Consider the following 23,935-nt stretch of genomic DNA (forward strand, 5'->3'; position numbering starts at 1 on the left):
AAGCTACTCTTACTTCCTTACATACAGGAAGTGAGGAACTTTCACTATATAAATACCGACAATGCTTTCAAACTGCGGTTGAGTGAACACTGGCGCTGTTAGCTGCTGCTGCTCTCCGGAGGTGCATTTATTCTATTATTCTTATTATTCTTTTATTGTTTTTTAACGTAAGCTTTGGACTAATATGTCCTATTTTATTAGTTCAGTTCTGCCTTTAGTGCCTGTGTTGGATTACCTGTTTGTTGGTTCCTGCTACATTTATCGCTGCCACTGACAAAAAGCATACGCTGGTTCATGTTTATTTCCTGAAACAATGTGGATTAATAAGCCGTTTGTGTGGACTGTGCTCGTTTGGACTGCATTGTCTCTCATATTTCATCCACTGACAGCAGTAATTCAATATTCTGCGGCTGAGCTCCTGCAACTACGGTTCCACCTGTCGGAGCTGACACCGGCTTTACAACTTCACTTGGACATCGTTCATCACCCTCGTCGGAAATACATCCACCGTGGGTCCCGTAGGAGTTTTCACTATGATGACTCCAAGACTACAAAATCTTTCTGGTCTTCAACTCGTCACCCCTTAAGAAACACTGGTCGGGAAGTTAACCACTGTGTTTTAGCTAGCCTAGCCAGGTCAGCTAATGACACTGTCAAACACGACAACGCCAATATCATCTTTGGCCTATTCAACATCCGCTCCCTTACGAACAAGGGTTATCTTGTGAAAGATCTCCTGATGGACCGTAAATTTGACTTTTTGTATTCGACTGAAACTTGGCAACAGCCTAATGACTTTTCACAATTGAATGAATCTACTCCTCCTGGGTTTGTTATTGCGAGAAGTGGAAAGTCTCGTCTGTGTCAGTACCGGTGTTTCCCTCATTTGAAAGCATAGTATCTAGACTGACAGGACCAACTTGTCACCCTATCATTGTTGCAACTATATATCTCCCACCTAAGCCAAACACTGACTTTCTAAATGAATTTGCCACATTTCTTACTCACTTAAGTGCAATATCTCCAAACATATTATTGTTGTGAGATTTTAATACACATATGGACAATACCACCAATGTTCTCACCAGGGACTTCTTATCTTGTCTGGATAGTTTTGGTCTCCAACAATTCATAGATTTCCCAACTCATTTGAAAGGGCATATTTTGGACTTGATTTGCTGTTCTGGCCTTGTGCCTCGTTCTTCAGTTCCATTCTCTGATCACGTGCTGATATCTTTCAGTATCAGTTTTACCTTATACCAACTAGAACAGTCACGTTCAGTTTCTTTCCGCAATATTAAAAACATTGATTTATCTCTTCTTTCTAATGGGATCAACAGCCTGCCTGGAACTGAGGATTTACTCACCACTGACGACCTCGTCTTCCACTACAACAATGGTCTTCATACCCTGCTCAATGGTCTTGCTCCTCTGAAAACCCGGACTGTCTCTTTTATAAGAGAAGTCCTTCTCATTGGCTCTAAGTCCACCTTAGCCAAAGTTGATAGTTTTTTATTAAATATTGACAATTCCATTGTTCTTCCTTCTCCTCAGGTAAAGAGTTTGGGTGTCATCCTTGATAGCACACTTTTCTTTAGAGGTTCATGTTAATAATGTTACTCGGTCTGCATACTTTCACCTCCACAATATTAATCGCCTCTGCCCAATCTTGACACAGCACAGTACTGCCATTTTAGTCCATGCCCTTGTTTCACATCACGCTTAGATTACTGTAACTTCGTTCTGTTTGGTTTCCCTTCAAAAATTCTTCATAAACATCAACTGGTACAGAACTCTACAGCTCGCATTATTACTCAAACTTCTATTAATCATATCACGCCAGTTCTTCACCAGCTTCACTGGCTTCCTGTGAAGTTCCGTATTGATTATAAAATTCTACTATTCACTTTCAAGGCTCTTCATAATCTTGCTCCACCATATCTGTCTGACTTTCTCCAATTATACACACCTTCTCGTACACTCAGATCCTGTTCTGCTAACCAGCTCACCACACCAGCAGCTCCACTGTCCCCCATAGGGCTTTCAGAGCATTCAGTTGCTCTGCACCCCGCCTTTGGAACAGTCTTCCTGCTGACATCAGAAGTATAGACTCTCTGACAACCTTTAAATCCAGACTCAAAACTTACATGTTTAGAACTGCATTTTATGTTTGAACTTGTTCACTGTTTTCTTTTATTACTTTACTTTTTAAATATTTTATTATATTATTCTGTTGTCTATTGTATGTTTTATATTATGCCGTGTGTTAAATGTATTTTTTGTAAGATGACCTTGAGAGTTTGTAAGGTGCCCACAAATAAAATGTATTATTATTATTATTATTAAACTTCAGGGAAGTGAAGAAGCCTCAGGACACAGGATTGATCCGAAGAATCAAACACGCGATCATTTGGAGTTATAGCTTCATCTAATTTCTTTAGGATTTAAGAAATTGAGACTCAGACATATGAAGGAAATAGATTTGCTCTTGACATCACTATGACGACGTTATTAATGTTAATGTACCTGGAATTTAAAATAAAAAGTGAATATGACATCACGTCATTGGCGTATAAATGCAGCCGTAAGCTAACAGGAAGCAAGCTGTAAGAGCGTGGAATTCACTGTAAGATGAATCTCTCTCTGCTCCAGACTGGAACACAGAGCTGGGAATGATTCATGGTTCCATGTTGTGTATTTTCCGGGGTGATGTAACGGTGGAGTAACAGACCCACACCTGCTTTACTGTACCTCAGGGAAAAGGTATGCTGGTGAAATGCTGGCGAGATGCAGATGAGACACAGATGAGATGCTGATAAGATGCTGGTGAGACACTGATGGTATCAGCCATGATACGGCACCCCTGGAGCAGAGAGGCTTGCTCAGCCTCTGTGTCTCAACACCATCTCATCAGTGTCTCGGCCCAACAGTGGCAGCTTGGCGGTGAACCCGCCAAGGGTTCTTGAACCCCTGATCTTCCAGTCAACAACCCAGAGCCTTAACCACTTGAGCCACCACTTATTAGGAAGCTGGGGTCAGAGCACAGGGTCAGCCATGATACAGCGCCCCTGGAGCAGGGAGGGTAAAGGGCCTTGCTCAAGGACCCAACAGTGGTAGCTTGACAGTACTGAGACTTGAACCCCCGACCTTCTGATCAGTGACCCAGAGCCTTAACTATGTGAGCCACCACTTCCCCTACAGATACTGGTGACACACTGATAAGACACTGATGAGATACTGACAATACAAAAGCGAGATACCAGCGAGATGCAGATAAAACACCAGATGCTGGCCATATGGTGATGAGACACTGGCAAGATGCTGATGAGACACTGACAAGATGCTGTCAAGATGTCGATGAGACAATGATGAGACATAAATGAGACAGCACTGAGATGGTGGTGAGAACTTGATGGGACACTGACAAGATGCTGATGAGACACTAAAGCCACATTCATGCAACACTGATGAGACAGTGATGAGATGATCTCATCTCATCTTATGATGAGAAGTTGATGAGACACTGATCTCTGATAAAATCCTGATAAGACATTAATGAGACACTGATGAGATGGTGATGAGATGCTCATGATGAGAAGTTGATGAGACACTGATTTCATCTGATGATGTGACGTTGAATAGACACGCTGATGAGATACTGATGAGACATTGACGAGACACTGATGAGATGGTGTTGAGACACCAATGAGATGCTGATGAGACATTAATGAGACACAGATGAGACTCTGAAGAGAGGCTGACACAGATGAAACGTCACTGAAACGAGACTGAGACATAATTGAGATGTTGTTTCCTCAGCCTGACCTCTGTGTGTTGTGATGGTGACAGAGGAGCACGAGCTGCAGCGTTGTGTTTCTGTGTGTGTGTTTTTTCCAGACTGATGATATGGTTTTTATTGCTTCATGCTGAGAAAACAGTAATTTTCATAAATCCTTCCTGTTTCCTGCAGCTTCCCTCTTCACCTAAGTGCCACAAACACTTTCAGACACTGACTGAAGATGATATTGGTTTCTAAGACAACAGCTTTCACTAGGCACATGCTCCAAGCCAACTCATGCGCACGTGTGTGTGTGTGTGTGTGAAATGCTCTCTCATCATGGTTTATAGCTTCAGCCAGAGTGGACTGATGCTCAAATATAGAATTCACACACAGACACACACACACACACACACTTACATCTCCTATTTCTGATTTTACGTTTTTAAGTCACATGACAGGCTCGCTTAAATAACTGACTGCTATTGGTTCACGTCAGCCAATCAACAATCACCATCCCAAACAGGGTTGCCATGTGCTCAGTTTTCACCCCAAACTATATCAGACAAAGCAAGATCTTAATTTATCGCATTATAACGGAAAGTTGTGATAAACAAAGGGAACGTGAACTTGTGTCTATGATGCACAGAACCAGTTCTACTGCAAGTTATCTTGAGACTTGGAGGGGGAAAGCAGGAATTTGGAGAGGATAATAATGACACTAGTAGAGATCAGACATGTATGGACCTTAGTGGACTTCATGTATTTCATGTATTTAGAGGGAAAACTAAAAAGAAATGTGGAAAATGTGTATCTTTTTTCAGTTCCTGCTAGGTTTAGGTCTGTTCGAGAAGTATTGATTTAACTGAGGTGGATTCTAGATCTGGCAACCCTTGTGCTTTAAATTTAATAAAAAGCAAGTGTCTATGCAGTGAAAGGATAATATTACCTGCTAAGATTGGATAAATTTAGCATGAAATGTTATCTATATTCAGAGGCACGCAGTGACTGTTCTAAATACGGAATGTGTGTGTGTGTTACAGTAAAATGATTACTATCCTGACATTGATTATTTTCAAGTAACGACATGTCCTGTAGTGATTTATTCCTCTTATACCACAGCAATTTAATAAATGTTATCATTTCTGCTACTGAAATGACTGCATATGTTTTTATCCATTTATAGCTACATGAAATGAGTTAGCTCCTTTTTCACTTACGCTATAGCAGCTGTAGACAGATGTTCCCTCACCAGAGTATCTATTTGATGTAAAAGAAACTACAGCTGACTTTTATAAACTACTGACACTGGAGACTCCTTCTATAAAAGTTAAATAAATTAACACTTCCTCACAGAAAGCTTATAGAAAGCCAGAGCTGGTGTTATAGAGAATTAACCCACACTTTCCGACCAATCAGAATGCAGGATTGGTGCTCCATTTAAACATCTTGAGCGAGCCTGAAGTTCTGATTTTATTTCAAAGGAAAGCTTATTATCAGACACACAGGGTCTATCATCGATCCTGCAGCTAGCGGTGGATGAAATCCTCCGGAGTCCCGAGTGTCTATACGCATCATCTCAGTGTGATTGAGCTTCACTCAGACAGCGGGCTTGAGACGCTGACAGGAAGTGGCATTTTAATATTTAATAAACGGATTTTCATCTCTCAGGTTCGATCTGTTACTCGATTAAGCAGCAACACTCAAAAAAACGAATAAATCCTTCACATCAAAACCTATTTCACAGCCTGGTCCTGAGCGAGTAGAGGAAAAGATCCTCGACGCCTCAGAACAACCAGGGTTTCGTTTCCTCGTGAAAACTTTCCCTAAAATAAACCATTTACACCACAGCAACCAGTGAAAAGGTTCCACCAGAAAACGATGTCTCTACAGAACCAGTTCTGTCCTTTGTTTTTCTCCGGCAGCCCAGTTCTTCAGACCCAGATTTGCTTTAATTGGTTTTTATGGAACGCTGCTCCATTTTCAACATGACACGGATTTTCAACACGGAAGACAACTGAAGAATCAGAACAATCACTAATATTAAAATATAATATTATTATTAAAGATTAATGTTTAAGAGTTACAGGTTAGGGGTTTAGGGTTCAGGGTTAAGGGATAGGGCCTAAGGGTTAAGGGTTAAAAACTAGGAACTACGTTTAGGGGTTAGGGGCTAAGGGCTAGTGGCTATGGGTTAGGGGTTAAGGGTTAAAGATTAATGGTTAAAAGTTACGGGTTTAGGGTTCAGGGTTAAGGTCTACGGGATAGGGTCTAAGGATTACGGGTTAAGGGTTAAGGGGTAAAGACTAGGAACTAGGTTCAGGGGTTAAGGGACTAAGGGTTAGGGGCTAGGGGCTAAGGGATAGTGGTCAAGGGTTATGGGTTATGGCCTAAGGGTTATTATTATTATTATTATTATTATTATTATTATTATGTTCTATAAAAAAAAAATACAACAAAATTTAAAAAAAGAAATATTTTTGTGTTTTTGGGGATAATTTAAAATGATAAAATCCAAGATAAATTTTATTAATCCTCTGTGGTTCCAATAAATAACCAAAATATTATTATATTTTTTTAATAAATTAATGAACCTTATATTAGAACAGTTCACATAGTAAAATGATTATGTATTTATTGATTTATTTATAAAATAAATCTTCTGAGCATAGAATATGAGCAGAATCGCTAGATAATGGTTGTATTGAAGGTGCTCCTAATTTGCATATTCACGCATATTCAATGAAGTTAAAGATGTAGAGATGTTCCTGGGGTACTTTATTAAAAAAACAAACAAAAAAAACATATATAGATATGTATATCTAATTCTCCTTTCTTCCTTCCTGAATGTGAGCAGCATTCGTTCTATATTTAAATTCCGAGCGTCTTTACAGTTTCCAGCCCCGGGCTTCGCATTAGCATGATGCGTCATGTGGATTTCAGGGTTAAAATAAATGCAAACAGTTAATGATTTTACTGAAGAGCTGTAGCAGTTATAACCGCTATAAAAAGCTGAGATTATATCCCTGATAAAAAAAAAAGACAGTAAGTGAAAGAAATCAGCTTTCATTAGTGCTAATTAAGGCTGGGGCTCAGGGACTGGGATGTTGTCCGTGTGTCTCTACGAAGCCCAGGATGAATAAATAAATGAAGAAACAAGCTTCTGTGAGCCAAATCTTCTTCAGCTTCCACCGCTAAACTTGCAGCTGTTCATTTATTATTCACTGACAGAGAGATGGTTTAATATTCAGTCACAGAGACGAATCAAAGAATCCTGGATATTAGAAGGAACACTAAGAAGAACCCAAGAGCTCGCTGACTATGTCTTTAAAGGACGTCGATAAATCTTCCACATGCTGTCAGCTTCTGCTTTGTACACAATATTTTACAGGATATTATGATGAATACTTTTACTGTTAGCATCAATCAGGTGGAGTGACTAAAGCTACACCGCTGATAGAAATTTACAAACGTAAATCCCTTCCTCTTTCTCAAATAAAGCAAGTTTGGATCATTAGTGGAGGACGTGATGAGAAGAAACTGACACACGAGTGTCTCACTGCAGAACTTTAATCAATCAGTAGACCAGCAACGTCTTTACAGGGTCACCTCACAACATCGCCGCCTTATATACCATATATAACACCTTATATAGCATCTAAATGTAACTCTAAACGGATAAAAAAGTATAATGAAATGCTTTCATTAATTAAAAATCAGTTGAGTTCATTGCGGAGTAACTCTACTTCATCACGTGTTGATTATAAAACTGGTTTTTGGGGGTGGAGCTACGCATGAGTTCAGTTTATGATGTTAAGGGTTTAGGGTTGAAGTCTAGGAAGTACATGCCAGTGGTTAGGGGCTTGGGGCTAAGGGTTAATGGCAAAGGGTTAGGGATTAAGGGCTAAGGATTAATGGTTTAGAGTTAGGGGTTAAAGGCTAGGGACTAGTGACTTTACACACCTGGTCCCATGGTGTAATGGTTAGCACTCTGGACTTTGAATCCAGTGATCCGAGTTCAAATCTCGGTGGGACCTTGTCCTATTACTTAACTTACTGTAGCTCAAGTGGTTAAGGCTCTAGGACCAGAAGCAAGGCCGTGCTGCAATTATGGCTCACCCTGCGCTCTGACCCCAACACCCAAGGATAGGATATGCAAAGAAAGAATTTCACTTTGCAGTAATGTACATATGACTAATTAACTAAGGGTTAGGGGTAAGGCTTAAAGTTTTTTTGTTAGGCTTAAGCATTAGGGGCTATGGGTTAGGGGTCAGAGATTAAAAAAGGTTAGGGGTTTAGGGGCTAGTGGCTATGGGTAAGGGGTTAAATGTTAAAGATTTGGTGTTAAGGGTTAAAGATGAATGATTATGAGTTAGGGGCTAGGAGCTAGGGCCTTTGTGCATCTCGTCCCATGGTGTAATGGTTAGCACTCTGGACTTTGAATCCGAGTTCAAACCTTGTCCCTTTACTTAACTTAATAAAAGGTGGAGCTCAAGTGGTTAAATGTCTGGGTCATTGATCAGGACATTTTGGTTCAAGCCCCCCGGGGGGGTGGGGGGGCTTCGGGGGCTCAAGTAGTTACAGCTATGGGTCCATTTTGGTTCAAGCCCCAGCACCTCCAAGCTGTGTTTGGTGTACTGGGATGTTTGGATGCTGTCATGTTACCACCCTCACATGGTCACTCAGGTAACTGACTGTGAAGTGGTTGGACGGTTTATGTCCCAGGAAGCCTTCATGTCCATCACCTTCTGGCTCTCCCTTTTAATTATGCTGTCATAGTTAGTCTTGCCGGAGTCCCTGCCTGCACTTTACACATAATCTGCATTGTCCTGAAACATCACATGATCAGAAGCATACTTAATATCTTTCTCTTTCTCTCTCTGTCTTTCTCTGTCGAGCTATACAGTTCCTCCTGAGCTCCCAGTGTTCTGAGTTCCAGTGTGACCACTGCCTCTACCCCTGGTCAGAGTCTCGTCACTTGGTGGTGCTCACTGATGCTGTGGATGGTTATGTGTGGACAGCCTGTGACCAGAAGACAGCCATGGACAGAGCCACTTGGGGACTTTCACACCATCACAGATCTGCCATTTCATCTGTCAGCTTGTGACAGCAAGGAATTAGTGTCTAAAATGACCTCAGAAACTACGCTGACCTAATAGTTCCTCCTGGGCCATTGATTGCTGTTATAGAAAGGACATTAATCAGTTACAGTTACATTATTTACTGTCCACTGTCACACAGATGAGGATGGGTTCCCTTCTGAGCCTGGTTCCACTCAAGGTTTCTTCTTCATATCATCTCAGGGAGTTTTTCCTTGCCACCGTTGCCACATGCTTCTCATTAGGGATAAAATGGGATAAAATAGTTTAATAATTTAATTTAATTATTTATTTATTCATTTTTTTTCTCTCCTTTCTCTGTTTCTCTTCTTTTGTAAAGCTGCTTTGAGACAATGTCCATTGTAAAAGGCACTATATCAATTGAACTGAATTGAATAGAATAGAATTGAGTTTATCACACTGTAGCTGCTGTAGGGGTGGCCTGTGGTATGGTCACATATTTCTTTGTCTTGTCTGAGGGGTGGTTTAACTGGGATCCAGGTCCTGATTCACACCTTTCAGGCACTCGACAGGAAAACGTGTCTTCTGTTGTGTTTGAATGGGTTTAGAGCTCATCACCTGATCTTTCTGAATGAGTGTGTCGTGGGTTCCATCTCCAGAGCGTGCTCAGTGTTTCCTCCAGCATGTGTCTCATTATTCAGTGATGATCCACGCGTACTGAATTATTCACTCTGCATGCTCATGTACAAGTCTTCATGCTTCCTGACTTAATAAATCACAGAGAATGAAAAAGGAAGGAAGAAACAATACGACCTGGATTTCTTTACCTCAGAACAAAGCTCACATTAACCCCACGGTTTAAATCACCGCCCGCTTCATGCGCTAGTTAACTGTTATAAAGGGCTTTGTAAAAAAAAAAGTGCATTAACACTATATGTATTATAATCCATGTAATATAATAATAATGTACTCCATTGTTTCCAGTTTCTTTTTATGTCTTCGTTTTAATCCTTAATGCTTTTACATAATCGTGTAATAATACAAAATGATGAAGCTCATTTTCTTCACACCTCTTAAAAGTTTTAAAAAGTTAACTTCCACAAAAAAGCTTCTTTTTTTTAAAAAATCGATGCTCACTTCCTGTTTAATTTCTTCATTACTTGAATATCTATTTCCTACCCTTTTACTTCGTTGTTCTCATTTAATTCTTGAAAAGGTTTATTACTTTTTAACAATATACTCTCATGTATTTTAATTTCATTTAATTGATTTTTTAAAATCGTTATTTAATTGTTTAACCTGAGGACTTTTATGTTTTATGATTATTCCTTTCTGTGATTTTTTTTTTGTTTTGTTTTCTGTTGAGCCGCTCAGCTGAATAAAAGATTTCTGATGCAGGATCATCTGCAGTTTCATTTATAAATAAACGAATTGATAAAAACATCACTGCGGCAGAGTTAAAGAAATTAGCCCACAGAGCGGTAATTTTGAGATAATAAACATGACTAATTAAGGATCTGGTCAGTAATTACTATCCAACATTCCTTAGCGACGGTCACAGTAAGAGGAAATGAGTCGGATACAAAGACCAGGAAATGAACTGTCCACTTAACTCCTTTTATGATTGCTTTTTTTTTTAAATATTTGAATATTTTAATTTTTAGGCTCTATATCAGAATTGTGTCACCTTCACCAGAGTTCTGGGCTCTGATCGGTCACTAGGTGTTCTCTGTAGGAGCATCTGAGATTTATATTAATGTGATACGTAACATTCTGATATATTGATCGTTGCTATAGCAACAGATTAAAAACACTATTATGAAGTATCATTGTTTATGTAACGTTTATGGAAGGAGTCTCCAGTGTCAGAGCATTGTAACGGTCAGAGGTTAGGTTTCTTTGCGGTTATTCGGTAACATGACAAGCGGATTTTTATTTGTTTATTTATTTATTTATTTTTAGCTTGAAGTGAGAGAATAGAGAGAGGCTGGTGAGGGAAATGAATGTTTATAGCTGCTATAAGAGACACTATAACTAAAGTGGATGAAATATGAAGGAATAACAGAGTGTAATGATTGTCGTGGTGTAAAAGGAATAAAACACTCCAGGACATGCTGCTAGAGGAAATGAATCACCTTCAGGAACCAGCACAGGAACCATCACTTCAGCTCAGTGCTGCTCAGCGTCCTGCTCTGTGATTGGCTGTGACAAGTGAACTGTTCAACACCATATGAGCGAGTTATCTCATCTGCCCATCTGTCCATCTGCCCATCTGCCCATCTGTCCACTGAACTCATATGTTGATCAGTAGACTGAACGATTTTGGTTGCAGAACCCTTTGAGAATCTTCAATCTGCACAGACGCCTGATGCTCAACGACTCCACACTCCGACACACTCCTCCACACTCCTCCACACTCCTCCACACTCCTCCACACTCCGACACACCCCTCCACACTCCGACACACCCCTCCACACTCCTCCACACTCCTCCACACCGACACACTCCTCCACACCGACAGACCCCTCCACACCCATCCACACCGACACACCCCTCCACACCGACACACTCCGACACACTCCTCCACACCGACACACTCCTCCACACTCCTCCACACTCCTCCACACCGACACACTCCTCCACACCGACACACTCCTCCACACCGACACACTCCTCCACACCGACACACCCCTCCACACCCCTCCACACTCCTCCACACCGACACACTCCTCCACACCCCTCCACACCGACACACTCCTCCACACTCCTCCACACCGACACACTCCTCCACACCGACACACCCCTCCACACCCCTCCACACTCCTCCACACCGACACACCCCTCCACACCCCTCCACACTCCTCCACACCGACACACTCCTCCACACCGACACACTCCTCCACACCGACACACCCCTCCACACCCCTCCACACCGACACACCCCTCCACACCCCTCCACACCGACACACTCCTCCACACCGACACACTCCTCCACACCGACACACTCCTCCACACTCCTCCACACCGACACACTCCTCCACACCGACAGACCCCTCCACACCCCTCCACACTCCTCCACACTCCTCCACACCGACAGACCCCTCCACACCCCTCCACACCGACACACTCCTCCACACCGACACACTCCTCCACACCGACACACTCCTCCACACCCCTCCACACCGACACACTCCTCCACACTCCTCCACACCGACACACTCCTCCACACTCCTCCACACCGACACACTCCTCCACACCGACACACTCCTCCACACTCCTCCACACCCACACACTCCCCCACACCGACACACTCCTCCACACTCCTCCACACTCCTCCACACCCCCACACCCCTCCACACCCCTCCACACTCCTCCACACCGCCACACTCCTCCACACCGACACACTCCTCCACACCGACACACCCCTCCACACCCCTCCACACCGACACACTCCTCCACACCCCGACACACTCCTCCACACCCCGACACACTCCTCCACACCCCGACACACTCCTCCACACTCCTCCACACCCCGACACACTCCTCCACACTGACAGACCCCTCCACACCCCTCCACACTCCTCCACACTCCTCCACACCGACAGACCCCTCCACACCCCTCCACACCGACACACTCCTCCACACCGCCACACTCCTCCACACCGCCACACTCCTCCACACCCCTCCACACCGACACACTCCTCCACACTCCTCCACACCGACACACTCCTCCACACTCCTCCACACCGACACACTCCTCCACACCCCTCCACACCGACACACTCCTCCACACTCCTCCACACCGACACACTCCTCCACACTCCTCCACACCGACACACTCCTCCACACCGACACACTCCTCCACACCGACACACTCCTCCACACCGACACACTCCTCCACACCGACACACTCCTCCACACTCCTCCACACCGACACACTCCTCCACACTCCTCCACACCGACACACTCCTCCACACCCCTCCACACCGACACACTCCTCCACACTCCTCCACACCGACACACTCCTCCACACCCCTCCACACCGACACACTCCTCCACACCCCTCCACACCGACACACTCCTCCACACTCCTCCACACCGACACACTCCTCCACACCGACACACTCCTCCACACCCCTCCACACCGACACACTCCTCCACACCCCTCCACACCGACACACTCCTCCACACTCCTCCACACCGACACACTCCTCCACACTCCTCCACACTCCTCCACACTCCTCCACACCGACAGACCCCTCCACACCCCTCCACACCGACACACTCCTCCACACCGACACACTCCACCACACCCCTCCACACCGACACACTCCGACACACTCCGACACAACGACAGACCCCTCCACACCCCTCCACACCGACACACTCCGACACACCGACAGACCCCTCCACACCCCTCCACACCGACACACTCCTCCACACTCCTCCACACTCCTCCACACCGACACACTCCTCCACACTCCTCCACACTCCTCCACACCGACACACTCCTCCACACTCCTCCACACCGACACACTCCTCCACACTCCTCCACACCGACACACTCCTCCACACCGACACACTCCTCCACACCGACACACTCCTCCACACCCCTCCACACCGACACACTCCTCCACACTCCTCCACACCGACACACTCCTCCACACCGACACACTCCTCCACACCGACACACTCCTCCACACTCCTCCACACCGACACACTCCTCCACACTCCTCCACACCGACACACTCCTCCACACCGACACACTCCTCCACACCGACACACTCCTCCACACTCCTCCACACCGACACACTCCTCCACACTCCTCCACACTCCTCCACACCGACACACTCCTCCACACCGACACACTCCTCCACACTCCTCCACACTCCTCCACACTCCTCCACACCGACACACTCCTCCACACTCCTCCACACTCCTCCACACTCCTCCACACCGACACACTCCTCCACACTCCTCCACACTCCTCCACACTCCTCCACACCGACACACTCCTCCACACCGACACACTCCTCCACACTCCTCCACACTCCTCCACACCCCTCCACACCGACACACTCCGACACACTCCTCCACACCGACACACCGACACACTCCTCCACACTCCTCCACACCGACACACTCCTCCACACCGACACACTCCTCCACACCGACACACTCCGACACACTCCTCCACACTCCGACACACTCCTCCACACTCCGACACACTCCTCCACACTCCGACACACTCCTCCACACTCCGACACACTCCTCCACACTCCTCCACACTCCTCCACACTCCTCCACACTCCTCCACACCGACACACTCCTCCACACTCCTCCACACTCCTCCACACTCCTCCACACCGACACACTCCTCCACACCGGCACACTCCTCCACACTCCTCCACACTCCTCCACACCCCTCCACACCGACACACTCCTCCACACCCCTCCACACCGACACACTCCTCCACACTCCTCCACACCGACACACTCCTCCACACTCCTCCACACCGACACACTCCTCCACACTCCTCCACACTCCTCCACACTCCTCCACACCGACACACTCCTACACACTCCTCCACACTCCTCCACACCGACACACTCCTCCACACCGACACACTCCTCCACACTCCTCCACACTCCTCCACACCCCTCCACACCGACACACTCCTCCACACCCCTCCACACCGACACACTCCTCCACACCCCTCCACACCGACACACTCCTCCACACTCCTCCACACTCCTCCACACTCCTCCACACTCCTCCACACCGACACACTCCTCCACACCGACACACTCCTCCACACTCCGACACACTCCTCCACACTCCTCCACACTCCTCCACACTCCTCCACACTCCGACACACTCCTCCACACCGACACACTCCGACACACTCCGACACACTCCGACACACTCCGACACACTCCTCCACACCGACACACTCCTCCACACTGCTCCACACCGACACACTCCTCCACACTCCGACACACTCCTCCACACTCCGACACACTCCTCCACACTCCGACACACTCCTCCACACTCCGACACACTCCTCCACACTCCGACACACTCCGACACACTCCTCCACACTCCTCCACACCGACACACTCCTCCACACTCCTCCACACTCCTCCACACTCCTCCACACTCCTCCACACCGACACACTCCTCCACACCGACACACTCCTCCACACTCCTCCACACTCCTCCACACCCCGACACACCGACACACTCCTCCACACCCCTCCACACCGACACACTCCTCCACACTCCTCCACACCGACACACTCCTCCACACTCCTCCACACTCCTCCACACCGACACACTCCTCCACACCGACACACTCCTCCACACTCCTCCACACTCCTCCACACCGACACACTCCGACACACTCCTCCACACTCCTCCACACTCCTCCACACTCCTCCACACCCCTCCACACCGACACACTCCTCCACACCCCTCCACACCGACACACTCCTCCACACCCCTCCACACCGACACACTCCTCCACACTCCTCCACACCGACACACTCCTCCACACTCCTCCACACACCGACACACTCCTCCACACTCCTCCACACCGACACACTCCTCCACACCGACACACTCCTCCACACCGACACACTCCTCCACACTCCTCCACACTCCGACACACTCCTCCACACTCCGACACACTCCTCCACACTCCGACACACTCCTCCACACTCCTCCACACTCCTCCACACTCCTCCACACCGACACACTCCTCCACACTCCTCCACACTCCTCCACACCGACACACTCCTCCACACTCCTCCACACTCCTCCACACTCCTCCACACCGACACACTCCTCCACACCGACACACTCCTCCACACTCCTCCACACTCCTCCACACCCCTCCACACCGACACACTCCTCCACACCCCTCCACACCGACACACTCCTCCACACCCCTCCACACCGACACACTCCTCCACACTCCTCCACACCGACACACTCCTCCACACCCCTCCACACACCGACACACTCCTCCACACTCCTCCACACCGACACACTCCTCCACACCGACACACTCCTCCACACCGACACACTCCTCCACACTCCTCCACACTCCGACACACTCCTCCACACTCCTCCACACTCCTCCACACCGACACACTCCTCCACACTCCTCCACACTCCTCCACACTCCTCCACACCGACACACTCCTCCACACCGACACACTCCTCCACACTCCTCCACACTCCTCCACACCCCTCCACACCGACACACTCCTCCACACCCCTCCACACCGACACACTCCTCCACACTCCTCCACACCGACACACTCCTCCACACCCCTCCACACCGACACACTCCTCCACACTCCTCCACACCGACACACTCCTCCACACCCCTCCACACCGACACACTCCTCCACACCGACACACTCCTCCACACCGACACACTCCTCCACACCGACACACTCCTCCACACCGACACACTCCGACACACTCCTCCACACTCCGACACACTCCTCCACACTCCGACACACTCCTCCACACTCCGACACACTCCTCCACACTCCGACACACTCCTCCACACTCCGACACACTCCGACACACTCCTCCACACTCCGACACCCTCCCACACACTCCGACACTCCGACACACTCCGACACACCGACACACTCCTCCCCACTCCTCCACACTCCTCCACACTCCTCCACACTCCTCCACACTCCTCCACACTCCCACACACCCCTCCCCACCCCGACACACCCCCCCCCACTCCTCCACACTCCTCCACACCGACACACTCCTCCACACCGACAGCCCCCTCCACACCCATCCACACCGACACACCCCCCCACACCGACACACTCCGACACACTCCTCCACACCGACACACTCCTCCACACTCCTCCACACTCCTCCACACCGACACACTCCTCCACACCGACACACTCCTCCACACCGACACACTCCTCCACACCGACACACCCCTCCACACTCCTCCACACCGACACACTCCTCCACACCCCTCCACACCGACACACTCCTCCACACTCCTCCACACCGACACACTCCTCCACACCGACACACTCCTCCACACCGACACACTCCTCCACACTCCTCCACACCGACACACCCCTCCACACCCCTCCACACTCCTCCACACCGACACACTCCTCCACACCGACACACTCCTCCACACCCCTCCACACCCCTCCACACCGACACACTCCTCCACACCCCTCCACACCGACACACTCCTCCACACCGACACACTCCTCCACACCGACACACTCCTCCCCACCCCCACACTCCCCCACACTCCTCCACACCGACAGACCCCTCCACACCCCTCCACACCGACACACTCCTCCACACTCCTCCACACCGACAGACCCCTCCACACCGACACACTCCTCCACACTCCTCCACACCGACACACTCCTCCACACCGACACACTCCTCCACACCCCTCCACACCGACACACTCCTCCACACCCCTCCACACCGACACACTCCTCCACACTCCTCCACACCGACACACTCCTCCACACCGACACACTCCTCCACACCGACACACTCCTCCACACTCCTCCACACTCCTCCACACCGACACACTCCTCCACACCGACACACTCCTCCACACCGACACACTCCTCCACACTCCTCCACACCGACACACTCCTCCACACCCCTCCACACCGACACACTCCTCCACACTCCTCCACACCGACACACTCCTCCACACTCCTCCACACCGACACACTCCTCCACACTCCTCCACACCGACACACTCCTCCACACTCCTCCACACCGACACACTCCTCCACACAGACACACTCCCCCACACTCCTCCACACCGACACACTCCTCCACACTCCTCCACACCGACACACTCCTCCACACTCCTCCACAAAGACACACTCCTCCACACCGACACACTCCTCCACAAAGACACACTCCTCCACACTCCTCCACACCGACACACTCCTCCACACTCCTCCACACTCCTCCACACCGACACACTCCTCCACACTCCGACACAACGACAGACCCCTCCACACCCCTCCACACCGACACACTCCGACACACCGACAGACCCCTCCACACTCCTCCACACCGACACACTCCTCCACACTCCTCCACACTCCTCCACACCGACACACTCCTCCACACTCCTCCACACCGACACACTCCTCCACACCGACACACCCCTCCACACCCCTCCACACCGACACACTCCGACACACTCCGACACACCGACACACTCCTCCACACCCCGACACACTCCTCCACACCCCGACACACTCCTCCACACTCCTCCACACCCCGACACACTCCTCCACACCCCGACACACTCCTCCACACCGACACACTCCTCCACACCGACAGACCCCTCCACACCCCTCCACACCGACACACTCCTCCACACTCCTCCACACCGACACACTCCTCCACACCGACACACTCCTCCACACCGACACACTCCTCCACACTCCTCCACACCGACACACTCCTCCACACTCCTCCACACCGACACACTCCTCCACACTCCTCCACACTCCTCCACACTCCTCCACACTCCTCCACACCGACACACTCCTCCACACTCCTCCACACTCCTCCACACTCCTCCACACCGACACACTCCTCCACACTCCTCCACACCGACACACTCCTCCACACTCCTCCACACCGACACACCCCTCCACACCGACACACTCCTCCACACTCCTCCACACTCCTCCACACCCCTCCACACCGACACACTCCTCCACACCCCTCCACCCCCACACTCTCCTCCACACTCCTCCACACCCACACACTCCCCCACACTCCTCCACACCGACACACTCCACCACACCGACACACTCCTCCACACCGACACACTACTCCTCCACACTCCGACACACTCCTCCACACTCCGACACACTCCTCCACACTCCGACACACTCCTCCACACCCCTCCACACCGACACACTCCTCCCCACTCCTCCACACCGACACACTCCTCCACACTCCTCCACACCGACACACTCCTCCACACCGACACACTCCTCCACACTCCTCCACACCGACACACTCCTCCACACTCCTCCACACTCCTCCACACCGACACACTCCTCCACACTCCTCCACACCGACAGACCCCTCCACACCCCTCCACACCGACACACTCCTCCACACCGACACACTCCTCCCCACTCCTCCACACTCCTCCACACTCTTACACACCTACACACTCCTACACACTCCTCCACACTCCTCCACACCGACACACTCCTCCACACCGACACACTCCTCCACACTCCTCCACACCGACACACTCCTCCCCACTCCTCCACACCGACACACTCCTCCACACTCCTCCACACCGACACACTCCTCCACACTCCTCCACACCGACACACTCCTCCACACTCCTCCACACCGACACACTCCTCCACACTCCTCCACACCGACACACTCCTCCACACTCCTCCACACCGACACACTCCTCCACACCCCTCCACACCGACACACTCCTCCACACCGACACACTCCTCCACACTCCTCCACACCGACACACTCCTCCACACTCCTCCACATCGACACACTCCTCCACACTCCTCCACACTCCTCCACACCGACACACTCCTCCACACCGACACACTCCTCCATACTCCTCCACACCGACACACTCCTCCACACTCCTCCACACCGACACACTCCTCCACACTGCTCCACACCGACACACTCCTCCACACTGCTCCACACCGACACACTCCTCCACACTGCTCCACACCGACACACTCCTCCACACTCCTCCACACCGACAAACTCCTCCACACTCCTCCACACCGACACACTCCTCCACACTCCTCCACACTCCTCCACACCGACAAACTCCTCCACACCGACACACTCCTCCACACTCCTCCACACTCCTCCACACCGACAAACTCCTCCACACCGACACACTCCTCCACACTCCTCCACACCGACACACTCCTCCACACCGACACACTCCTCCACACTCCTCCACACCGACACACTCCTCCACACCCCTCCACACCGACACACTCCTCCACACCCCTCCACACCGACACACTCCTCCACACCCCTCCACACCGACACACTCCTCCACACTCCTCCACACCGACACACTCCTCCACACCGACACACTCCTCCACACCGACACACTCCTCCACACTCCTCCACACTCCTCCACACCGACACACTCCTCCACACTCCTCCACACCGACAGACCCCTCCACACCCCTCCACACCGACACACCCCTCCACACCGACACACCCCTCCACACCCCTCCACACCGACACACCCCTCCACACCCCTCCACACCGACACACTCCTCCACACTCCTCCACACCGACACACTCCTCCACACTCCTCCACACCGACACACTCCTCCACACCGACACACTCCTCCACACCGACACACTCTTCCACACTCCTCCACACTCCTCCACACCGACACACTCCTCCACACCGACACACTCCTCCACACCGACACACTCCTCCACACTCCTCCACACTCCTCCACACCGACACACTCCGACACACTCCTCCACACTCCTCCACACTCCTCCACACCGACACACTCCTCCACACCGACACACTCCTCCACACCGACACACTCCTCCACACCGACACACTCCTCCACACTCCTCCACACTGACACACTCCTCCACACTCCTCCACACTCCTCCACACCCCCACACTCCTCCACACTCCTCCACACCGACACACTCCTCCACACTCCTCCACACTCCTCCACACTCCTCCACACCGACACACTCCTGCACACTCCTCCACACCGACACACTCCTCCACACTCCTCCACACCGACACACTCCTCCACACTCCTCCACACCGACACACTCCTCCACACTCCTCCACACCGACAGACCCCTCCACACCCCTCCACACCGACACACTCCTCCACACCGACACACTCCTCCACACCCCTCCACACCGACACACTCCTCCACACCCCTCCACACCGACACACTCCTCCACACTCCTCCACACCGACACACTCCTCCACACTCCTCCACACCGACACACTCCTCCACACCGACACACTCCTCCACACCGACACACTCCTCCACACTCCTCCACACCGACACACTCCTCCACACCGACACACTCCTCCACACTCCTCCACACCGACACACTCCTCCACACTCCTCCACACCGACACACTCCTCCACACTCCTCAACACCGACACACTCCTCCACACCGACACACTCCTCCACACTCCTCCACACCGACACACTCCTCCACACTCCTCCACACCGACACACTCCTCCACACTCCTCCACACCGACACACTCCTCCACACTCCTCCACACTCCTCCACACCGACACACTCCTCCACACCGACACACTCCTCCACACTCCTCCACACCGACAGACCCCTCCACACCCCTCCACACTCCTCCACACTCCTCCACACCGACAGACCCCTCCACACTCCTCCACACCGACAGACCCCTCCACACACCTCCACACCGACACACTCCTCCACACCGACAGACCCCTCCACACACCTCCACACCGACACACCCCTCCACACCGACACACTCCGACACACTCCTCCACACCGACAGACCCCTCCACACCCCTCCACACCGACACACTCCTCCACACTCCTCCACACCGACACACTCCTCCACACCGACACACTCCTCCACACTCCTCCACACCGACACACTCCTCCACACCGACACACTCCTCCACACTCCTCCACACCGACACACTCCTCCACACTCCTCCACACCGACACACTCCTCCACACCGACACACTCCTCCACACTCCTCCACACTCCTCCACACCGACACACTCCTCCACACCGACACACTCCTCCACACCGACACACTCCTCCACACCGACACACTCCTCCACACTCCTCCACACTCCTCCACACCGACACACTCCTCCACACCGACACACTCCTCCACACCGACACACTCCTCCACACTCCTCCACACCGACACACTCCTCCACACCCCTCCACACCGACACACTCCTCCACACTCCTCCACACCGACACACTCCTCCACACTCCTCCACACCGACACACTCCTCCACACTCCTCCACACCGACACACTCCTCCACACTCCTCCACACTCCTCCACACAGACACACTCCTCCACACTCCTCCACACAGACACACTCCTCCACACTCCTCCACACCGACACACTCCTCCACACTCCTCCACAAAGACACACTCCTCCACACCGACACACTCCTCCACAAAGACACACTCCTCCACACCGACACACTCCTCCACAAAGACACACTCCTCCACACTCCTCCACACCGACCACACTCCTCCACACTCCTCCACACTCCTCCACACCGACACACTCCTCCACACTCCTCCACACCGACACACTCCTCCACACTCCTCCACACCGACACACTCCTCCACACTCCTCCACACCGACACACTCCTCCACACCGACACACTCCTCCACACTCCTCCACACCGACAAACTCCTCCACACTCCTCCACACCGACACACTCCTCCACACCGACACACTCCTCCACACCGACACACTCCTCCACACTCCTCCACACCGACACACTCCTCCACACCCCTCCACACCGACACACTCCGACACACTCCTCCACACCGACAGACCCCTCCACACCCCTCCACACTGACACACTCCTCCACACTCCTCCACACCGACACACTCCTCCACACCGACACACTCCTCCACACTCCTCCACACTCCTCCACACCGACACACTCCTCCACACTCCTCCACACCGACACACTCCTCCACACTCCTCCACACCGACACACTCCTCCACACCGACACACTCCTCCACACTCCTCCACACCGACACACTCCTCCACACTCCTCCACACCGACACACTCCTCCACACTCCTCCACACCGACACACTCCTCCACACTCCTCCACACCGACACACTCCTCCACACTCCTCCACACCGACACACTCCTCCACACTCCTCCACACCGACACACTCCTCCACACCGACACACTCCTCCACACTCCTCCACACCGACAAACTCCTCCACACTCCTCCACACCGACACACTCCTCCACACTCCTCTACACCGACACACTCCTCCACACTCCTCCACACCGACACACTCCTCCACACCGACACACTCCTCCACACCGACACACTCCTCCACACCGACACACTCCTCCACACTCCTCCACACCGACACACTCCTCCACACCCCTCCACACCGACACACTCCTCCCCACTCCTCCACACCGACACACTCCTCCACACTCCTCCACACCGACACACTCCTCCACACCGACACACTCCTCCACACTCCTCCACACCGACACACTCCTCCACACTCCTCCACACTCCTCCACACCGACACACTCCGACACACTCCGACACACTCCTCCACACTCCTCCACACCGACAGACCCCTCCACACCCCTCCACACCGACACACTCCTCCACACCGACACACTCCTCCACACTCCTCCACACTCCTCCACACCGACACACTCCTCCACACCGACACACTCCTCCACACCGACACACTCCTCCACACTCCTCCACACCGACACACTCCTCCCCACTCCTCCACACCGACACACTCCTCCACACTCCTCCACACCGACACACTCCTCCACACCGACACACTCCTCCACACTCCTCCACACCGACACACTCCTCCACACCGACACACTCCTCCACACTCCTCCACACCGACACACTCCTCCCCACTCCTCCACACCGACAAACTCCTCCACACTCCTCCACACCGACACACTCCTCCACACCGACACACTCCTCCACACTCCTCCACACCGACACACTCCTCCACACTCCTCCACACCCCTCCACACCGACACACTCCGACACACTCCGACACACTCCTCCACACTCCTCCACACGGACAGGCCCCTCCCCACCCCTCCACACCGACACACTCCTCCACACCGACACACTCCTCCACACTCCTCCACACCGACACACTCCTCCACACTCCTCCACACCGACACACTCCTCCACACCGACACACTCCTCCACACCGACACACTCCTCCACACAGACACACTCCTCTACACAGACACACTCCTCCAC

General features: G+C 51.5%; 1 protein-coding gene and 1 non-coding gene across 3 annotated transcripts in view; one reads left to right on the plus strand and one right to left on the minus strand.

Moving 5' to 3' along the window:
* Positions 1–23,935, minus strand: part of gabrb3 (gamma-aminobutyric acid type A receptor subunit beta3) — an 85,966-nt gene that overhangs the window by 49,076 nt on the left and 12,955 nt on the right. The gene's annotated exons all lie outside the window — the stretch shown is intronic.
* Positions 7,744–7,815, plus strand: trnaq-uug (transfer RNA glutamine (anticodon UUG)). Its single transcript has one exon. It is a non-coding gene; the product is annotated as a tRNA-Gln (tRNA).

The sequence above is a fragment of the Hemibagrus wyckioides genome, linkage group LG11 (assembly GCF_019097595.1).
Source record: "Hemibagrus wyckioides isolate EC202008001 linkage group LG11, SWU_Hwy_1.0, whole genome shotgun sequence".
Classification (NCBI taxonomy): Eukaryota; Metazoa; Chordata; class Actinopteri; order Siluriformes; family Bagridae; genus Hemibagrus; species Hemibagrus wyckioides.